At 34.5% G+C, this 9,797-nt stretch overlaps 1 long non-coding RNA gene across 1 annotated transcript; it reads left to right on the forward strand.

Annotated features, from left to right (window-relative positions):
• The first annotated feature begins 289 nt into the window (after window positions 1–289).
• Window positions 290–4,891, forward strand: LOC107973935 (uncharacterized). The gene is made up of 3 exons (XR_001716472.3): window positions 290–490; window positions 630–794; window positions 4,633–4,891. It is a non-coding gene; the product is annotated as an uncharacterized LOC107973935 (long non-coding RNA).
• Window positions 4,892–9,797: the final 4,906 nt, after the last annotated feature.

Here is a 9,797-nt window from a genome sequence, read left to right on the forward strand (position 1 = left end):
GTATCATTTTCTCTTCTTTGTTATTTGGAACTTTCATAAGAAGTTCCATATACAGCTTTCATTTATATAGCCAATCATTTCATTTATATGCCCAATCATCTATTGAGTTTTATTATATATTAGACGTCCTCTTAGGCACCGTAGACACTCAAATAAAGCAAGATTCCTGCCCTTAAGCACTCAAAATCTAATGGGGAGGACAAACCAGTAACTAACAGAAAATCCCTTTGCTATGTAAGTGTGAGAATGCCAGAGAAGGTTGCTATGGGAACCGTTGGAAGAGGAATCTGAGTCATAGGCATCAGGGAAGGCTTTTCGTAGGAGTAGATGTCTATACCAAACCCTGAAGAATGAATAGAAATAAGCTGTTAGAGAAGTTGGCGGAAAGTAGGGAGATAAAGAGAATAAGAATATTTACCAGGAAAACAAAATAGAGAGCACCAAACCCCAGAGGAAAGAGACAGCATGGAGTGTGGCTGGAGCAGAAAATGTGTGTGGGAGGTATTAATATGGCGGTGGGATAGTTAGGTTCCTAATGGAACTCATGCATCAGAAAAAGAGACTGGACTATCCTAAGGCAAGGGAGAGCCATTGCAACTTTTAATTTTTATTTATTTATTGAATTTTAGGAAGATCATTCTGGTGTGGAAATTGGTTTGGTTGGGGATCAAGCCTGGAGCACTGGAAACAAATTAGGATACTAAATCAGTTCTCAGAATCGAAGTTGAATGTCCTAACAATAGGAAGAGATTGATTGGAGGCAGATTAAGGAGATGGAACCCGTAAAAGACATAGTAAGTAACTGGATTAAGGTTGATAGTGTAAATGTAATATTCTGTTATCCTGTGAGATTTGTAAGGAAGCCTGGTCTTCTGTTTGCATTTCTGTGTGTACAACTTGCCTTTTATTACAAAAGATTTGAACTGAAGCTAGCCTCATTACTTCGAGTATCTGGGTATCTGTATAAAGTCATTTCGGTATTTTCAGAAGACCCTCTGACCCAAATAAAATATTGTCCACTTATATCTGAAATTCTATAATTAGAGCTCCATTCTTTTTTTTTTTTTAGAGCTCCATTCTTTTTATTTAAGCTACACACTCTGCTTATTCAACAAAGCTTATATGTCACTTATAATTCAAAGTGAATGAGTTTATTGTCTCTTTTCCTGAGAAAATTAGAAAGAGCATTATAAGAAGACTTGCAGTAAAAGAGCAGTGGGAGTAGGGGTTGGGAAGGAAGTATACGATCCGCAAGGAGAGGCTAAGGACACAGAAAGAAGCAGGTGGAAGGTGGGCTTTCTTAACCAGTCTCCCCTCTCCCACTCTTGCCTTGCTTCATCCTGCCAAAAACCAGAAACTGCAGGCATCATGTTAAAACATAAATTAGATAATATAACTTCTCTGCTCAAAAGACTTGAATGGCTTTGCTGTTCATTCTGACTAAAGCCAAAGTAGCTTCCAAGATCCTACAGATCTATTACACCCTACCCCATGATGTTACTTCTTTGAATCTTCTGTCATCTTTCTTTCATCCACATGCTGGCTTTCTTGTTAGTTCATAAACCCATTGAGCATTCCTGTGTCAGAACATTTGTTTCATCTCTCCTCTGTTTAAATGATCTATCCCTAGAAAGACAATTGCTTGTTTCTTCATTTGCTTAGTCTTTACCCATATTTAATATTCTTTATTGAGGTCTCCCCTCATCATTTTATTTAAAATATCCCCCTTTCTCCACACTCCCTACTTCATTCTTTCTGTAATTTACCACCATCTAACATACTATCCATGCTACTCAGGTATTTTTTTTTTTAATTGTCTGACTCTCGCTGGAATGAAATCACTTTGTTGCATCCCTAGATGTATAGCACTACCAGACACACAATAAAGGTTAGTAAATATTTATCAAATTTCACCTTACCAAAGTCTAGCTCTGCGGGTCAGGAAGTATTTGCGGATGGAGAAATAAATAGAGTATCACCAAGTAAGCCAGTAATAGAGTTGGAACAAGGGTGCAGTTCATTCTCGCTATGTGACTTTTACTGGAATACTACATGAGTTATATAGTCATTGTCATTCTTTCCCCATCTTCCTATTTTATATAAAATATATAAAATTCTGGTTGGAATGGGTCATCTGGAGAATTCAAGTCAGGATTCTCTTTAGCTCAACATAAAGGCAGATTTCCAGAAAAATTCCTCCATATGCTATTTCTTTTTTCTCTAACTTCCTGTGCTGGCCACACCAAGCATGCTCTGTTGACTTAGCTTTGACATTCTTCAGGTGCTGAGAAGAGTCTTGCCAACGGACTCACCTGGGGTGAAACCTTTTCGTGCTCTTCTGCCCCTAATACCAGAAGTGATCGGTCTCACTCACCCAGACTTTGAGTTAGGATTCAAAAATTATTTCCCCTATTTCTGTGAAAAATGCCACTGGATTTTTGATATGGATTTCACTGAATCTGTTCTATAGATTTCTTTGGGTGCTAAGGGTATTTTAACAATATTATTTCTTCCAATCCATGAACAAAAGATATCTTTCCATTAATTGATGTCTTCTTCAATTATTTTCATTAATGTTTTCTAGTTTTTCGTGAACATATATTTTGTGTGTTTGGTTAAATTTATTCCTAAGTATGTTTTTCTTTTTGATATTGTTGTAAGTGAGGTTTGTTTTAATTTCCTTTTTTGAATAGTTTGATAGTAGTGTAAAAAATGCTATTGATTTCTGCATGTTGATTTTGTTTCTTGCAACTTTACTTAATTTATTTATTAGTTCTAATAGTTTTTAATGGTGTCTTTAGAGTTTTCTATATATAAAGTCTTATCATCTATAAACAGATAATTTTACTTTTTTCTTTCTTTTTTGGATGACTTTTATTTATTTTTCTTGTCTAATTGTTCTGGCTAGGACTTCCAGTACAATGTCAAATAGAAGTGGTAGGAGAGGGCATCCTTGCCTTGTTACTAATTAAAAGAAAAGCTTTCAGTATTTACCCATTGATTATGTTAGCTGCAGTTTTCCATAAATGGCCCTTATTGTGTTGGGGTATGTTCTTTATACACCCTTTTTGTTGAGAGTTTTTATCAGGAGTAAATATTGAGCTTTGTTAATACTTTTTCTATGTCTTTTGAGATGGTCATGTGGTTATTTTTCATTTTGTTAATGTGGTGTATCATATTGATTAATTTCCGTGTGTTAAAACAAACTTGAATCCCAGGGATAAATCACAATTGGTCATGGTGTATAATTTTTTTCATGTGCTGTTGAATTTAATTTGCTAGTAGTATTTTGTTGAGAAATTGTGCAACTATGTTCATTAGATATATGGTTCTCTTGTGGTGTCTTTGGCTTTGTTACCAGAGTGATGTTGGCCTCATAAAATGAGTTGGGAAGTGTTTTCTCTTTTACTGTTTTATAGAAGAGTTTAAGAAGAATTGTTATTAATTCTTTAAATGTTTTACACGATTCAGCTGTTAAAACTATCAAGTTCTGGGTTTTTCTTTGTTGAGAGGTTTTGTTTCCAGCTTAAAGCTTAATAACAAATAAGTTATTAGTCTGTTCAGGTCTCCTATTTCTTCTTGATGCAGTCTTGATAAATTGTATGTTTCTAGGAATTTATCCATTTCTTCATGATTATATAATTTATGGCATATAATTATTTATAATAGTCTCTTATGATCTTTTTTATATCTGAGGCATCTGTTGAAATATCTTCTTTTTCATTTTTGATTTTACTAATAAGTCTTTTTTTCTTAGTTATTCTAGCTAAGGATTCAAGTAACTTGCAAGTAGTTACTATCATTCTTATTTTGTAAATAAGGAAACTGAGTCTCAGTAAAGTTCAATATCTGGCCATGCTATGTCACTTTCAGTCAGCAAAATTGAATCCACAGTGAGTAGCTCAGTAGAAAATATTTAATATGGAGAACTATTCTCAAAGGGGTTGGCAGAGCTGAAAAAGCAAATAAGAGGTAGTGAAGCAACTCAGAACTCAGGAATAGCAAAAAAGCCATCATCAGCCCTGGGACTGAAGGGCCAAGGAGTAGGTGGTATTACCAGACTCCAAGTGCTAGAGTGGCCTGATGTAAGCTACAATCACTACAGTGCAAGAACTATAAACTACAAAGAAGATGGACCCTGCTGCCCAAGGACTCCCTGTAGCAGAAAGAGTGGGAGAGAAAGAAACCAGCTTTCTTCTTGTTTCACCTTTCATTTCTCTTCCAGTGCCCTCCATTGGCTGATCCTAGCTAGAATACAATTGGCAAAAGAGCTTGTGAAATGCAGTTTGATGAAGTCAGTGCCCTGCGATACAGAATAGAGCAGAGAAAGTACAAGGAAAAGATCGAAGAGCAAGTAGGCTAGTGACCAGAATATCAAACAGGGACTCACAGCCAATAAGTGGCAAACCTGTGATTGAAACTCAAGTCTTTATACTCAGAAGACACAAGTACACCTTGACTTTTTAAAAATGCTCTAGTGTCCTTCAAGTGAAAGTAACTCTTTTTTTTGTATGTAGTATATCTTAATTTTTTCCTTGTTTCTGCTTTTTAAAAAACTAGCTCATAGGATGAAGAGACTGTGTTAAAAAGGGGACAGAAAAATGATGGGATACTTTGCTTGCACCTTTCCAGGTACTTCCAGGTAAACATTAAACAATGGTATGGATATCAGAAAATGACACTACTGTAGAAACAAGCAGCCAAGCATAATATTGGTGAAGACAGGCTTTATTGTTGGACAAACTGGCTTTGGAATAATATGACGGATCACACTTGCTTGTCACGTAATCTTGGGATAAAATTATGTAAATTATTTGATCTTCAGTTTCCTCATCCATAAAATGGGAATAATAACATGAACTGTTCATAGTTGCATTCATAGTGGAATTTATGAGGGATAAATTAAAGTATATATCATAAATATATAGATAGTTTTAATTTATTCATGTATATATACATATACATACACATACACATACACATATACATATATATATAGTCACCTCATTATAATAGTGACTATTATATATTAGTCACCTCATTAAGTTCCTGATGTTTACTAGTGGTCAATCAGTGGCAGATACTGTTGGTGTCATGTCACTCAGTGTGAAAAGACAGCTAGAATTTGAATAAAATAGCATGCAGTTCAGAACATCCCACACTTCCTTCAAGGTAAAATTCACAGGATCCAAAAGTCAGTATTTTTGTACTAGATCATCTCCCTCAAGTGTCATGCTACAAATTCTTGAATTTTGACAAATTTGAAAAAAAAACTTACTTTAGACACTGAAGTTTCAGATATTCACTTTGATTCACTCTAGTGATAGTACTTTGGAATAATTTCATCATTCATAATGAATCCTCAGTAGAAAATGAATTTAAAGTGATTATATTCTAATGGAATAACATGGCAGTTTATATAACCATATTGAAGAGGTTATCAAGAACTTGGATCAATTTAGATTTATTTTGCTATTTTTTATTTGGAAATGGAATGCAATATTATCTAAAAATTCTCACCTTGGGAATGTAAATTGGTTCAACGGTTGTGGAAGACAGTGTGGTGATTCCCCAAAGGCTTAGAACCAGAAATACCATTTGACCCAGCAATCCCATTACTGGGTATATACCCAAAGGAATATAAATTATTCTATTATAAAGATACATGCACGCATATGTTCATTAAAGCACTATTCACAATAGCAAAGACATGTTATCAACCCAAATGCCCATAAATGATAGACTGGATAAAGAAAATGTGGGGCATATACACCAGGAAATACTATGCAGCCATAAAAAGTAATAAGATAATGTGCTTTGCAGGGTCATGGATGGAGCTGGAAGCCATTATCCTCAGCAAACTAACACAAAAACAGAAAACCAAACACTGCATGCACTCACTTATAAGTAGGAGCTGAACAATCAGAACACATGGACACAGGGAAGAGAACAACACACACTGTCAGGGAGTCAGTAGGGAGGGAGAGCATCAGGATAAATGGCTAATGCACGTGGGGTTTAATACCTAGGTGATAGGTTGATAGGTGCAGCAAACCACCATAGCACACGTTTACCTACGTAAGTAACAAACCTGCACATCCTGTACATGTATCCAAGAACTTAAAATATAATTTAATTTAATTTAATAGAATTAAATTTAATTTAATTTAATAGAATTAAATTTAATAGAATTTAATAGAATTAAATTTAATTTTAAAAAATACATATATATGTATGTGTATATATATGCATGTGTATATATATACATATACACATATATGCATTTATGTGTATATATCATATGTGTGTGTATATGTATAGGAATATGTATTTGAAAAAAATAAGGTTTTTTTCAAACTTGTCAAAATTCAAGAATTTGTAGCATGACATTTGAGGGAGTTGATCTAGCATAAAAATACTGACTTTCGGATCCTGTGAATTTTACCTTGAAGGAAGTCTGGGATGTTCTGAACTGCATGCTATTCTATTCAAATTCTAGCTGTCTTTTCACACTGCATGACATGACACCAACAATGTGTGTGTGTGGTATATATATGTGTGTGTGTGTATATATATGTGTTTATATATTATATATATAATATATATGTATTATATATGTGTATATATTATATAATATATAATATGTACGTATTATATAATATATATGTACATATTATATAATATATAATATGTACATATTATATAATATATTATATATTCTGTATATATTATATAATATATATACATAGTATAGATTATATAATATATATTAGGTATATATTATATAATATATACTATGTATATATATTATATGATATATATACAGAGTATATATTATATAATATATACATAGTATATATTATATAATATATACTATGTATATATTATATAATATATACTCTGTATATATATCATATAATATATAATATATATATTATATAATATATATAACATGTATATATTATATATTATATATATACACATATATATATAATTAAAAAGAGCCATTCCGGAGCCATGGCCTAACATTTTCCAGACTGGATCAATAAAACAAGCCTCAACAAGTTCTTAAAATCTTAAATAAAATATTCTCGCCTAAATATGTTTCCACTGCTTTCTCATGGCAAGGAATTTCCTAAGATAGATAGTAGATATGTGACCCTTTGTAAGAATAAATTGACAGATACAGTTTCTCTTAGCTTAATGCTGACATAAATTTAATTTGAATGTGGATAAGAAGTAGCTGTTGGAATTCACAGGAACCACTGAATTCACATCTGATTCCAAGAGTACGGAAGCATCATTATTAATTTCCTATTGTTTGAGACATGTATAGTCTCTTCATCACCATAAATTATTTTGCCTTTAGGCATGCTGTTGGACATAATAAATAATTTCCTTTTTGTCATTCTGCCTTGCATCTGTTAACAAGTTGAGCTGAACCCACACACCATTTTTGGCATATTCATATGCTGACCAAACTATAACTTCCCCTTTGTTCACCCCTGAGCCTATCTCTCACTAGCTATCTCTCTACTACCAAATACTTATCTCTTACTCTGAGGGCAAAGGTATACCAGTTCAAAGAAGAGAGAGACACCAGAGAAGAAAAGGCAAAAGTGAAAGGGCATTTCCCAATATCCGGAGTAAAGCTAGTCCAGGCTTCACATCCATGGCTTTCAAAGGTTGCAACCTCAAATTAATAGGAACAGCTTCTGCACCTGTGTTCCTTCACCAAAGGGAGAACTTCAAAATCACCTGAAAGGTCAAAATGTTCCTACTTTTGGTTTTTCCTGTTATTAAATAAAGTAGCTGAGAGCTGGGTCTGTGGTTAACCAGGACCACTGCTGTCCCCTCAAGAAAGGATATAAACAAATAGCCAGAAAGCCAGCTGGGCACAGTGGCTCACACCTGTAATCCCAGCACTTTGGGAGGCCAAGGCAGAAGGATTACATAAGCCCAGGAGTTTGAGACCAGCCTGGGAAACATGGAAAGACCCTGTCTCTACAAAAAATTTTTAAAAATCTGGGCATGGTGGCATGCCTATTGTCCCAGCTACTAGGCAGACAGAGGTGGGAGGATCACTTGAGCCCAGGAGTTGAAGGCTGCAGTGAGTTATGATCATGCCAATGCCCTCCAACTTTGGCAACAGAATGAGTCCCTGTCTCTAAGAAAAAATAAATAAATAAAAGAGTCAGAAAATAGTTAACACCTTCATAAAGCAGCTTCTCCCCTTCTCCCAGTTTTTGCTGTAACTCACAGTTATTGCTATAACTGCAGTATTCATTTTATTTCCCTCCAAGTTCAGTGTACTAATATAATCCTATTAACCAGACAGAAGTAGGATACTGCACTAGACTCCTATATATCTTTCATTCATTCAGAAAATATTTATTGAGCAACTGTAGTATGCTAAGTACAGTCTTAGTTTCAGTTACCAAAACAGACAGAAATCACTCCTCCTGTTGAATTTACATTCTGGTGGGAGAAAGAGACGATAAATAAGATAAATAATATATAATATGTTAGATGATAACTGTGGTGGAGGAATCAAACAAGAAGGTATATAAAGAATGTTAAAGGTAGGGAGTATATCCAACATCTTATTAAATGCCAGTGTCACCCTAGGGTTTATGAAAGCTCTTGAGATTTAACTGAGAGTCATTCTCATGATATAAACAATTAATATATCAAGCCTTACAAAAATGACTCCACTCATTTGAATAGTAGAAGTTTGACAGTTAATTCATAAGAATTTTCAGGACCATGTACTGGCTTATTTAATGATATAATTCTATCTTTAATGATAGATGACAGGGTCTTGGGTTATGACTAAAAAGTGTTCATTCTTTTTTTAAAATTTTTTTTTGTTTTTGACAGAATTAGAATTTTTTTATTATACTTTAAGTTCTAGGGTACATGTGCACAACGTACAGGTTTGTTACATATGTATACATGTGCCATGTGGGTGTGCTGTACCCATTAACTCATCATTTACATTAGGTATATCTCCAATGCTATCCCTGCCCCCTCCCCCCACCCCATGACAGGCCCTGGTGTGTAATGTTCCCCACCCTGTGTGCAATGTTCCCCACCCTGTGTGCAAGTGTTTTCATTGTTCATTTCCCACCTATGAATGAGAACATGCTGTGTTTGGTTTTCTGTCCTTGCGATAGTTTGTTCAGAATGATGGTTTCCAGCTTCATCCATGTCCCTACAAAGGACATGAACTCATCATTTTTTATGGCTGCATAGTATTCCATGATGTATATATGCCACACTTTCTTAATCCAGTCTATCATTGATGGACATTTGGGTTGGTTCCAAGTCTTTGCTATTGTGTATAGTGCCACAATAAACATACTTGTGCATGTGTCTTTATAGCAGCATGATTTACAATCCTTTGGGTATATACCCAGTAACGGGATGGCTGGGTCAAATGGTATTTCCAGTTCTAGATACTTGAGGAATTGCCACACTGTCTTCCACAATGGTTGAACTAGTTTACAGTCCCACCAACAGTGTAAAAGTGTTCCTCTTTCTCCACATCCTCTCCAGCACCTGTTGTTTCCTGACTTTTTAATGATGGCCATTCTAACTGGTGTGAGATGGTATCTCATTGTGGTTTTGATTTGCATTTCTCTGATGGCCAGTGATGATGAGCATTTTTCATGTGTTTTTCGGCTGCATAAATGTCTTCTTTTGAGAAGTGTCTGTTAATATCCTTCACCCACTTGTTGATGGGGTTGTTTGATTTTTTTTTTTTTTTTTGAAATTTAAGTTCTTTGTAGATTCTG

The sequence above is a fragment of the Pan troglodytes genome, chromosome 1 (genome assembly GCF_028858775.2).
Source record: "Pan troglodytes isolate AG18354 chromosome 1, NHGRI_mPanTro3-v2.0_pri, whole genome shotgun sequence".
Lineage (NCBI taxonomy): Eukaryota > Metazoa > Chordata > Mammalia > Primates > Hominidae > Pan > Pan troglodytes.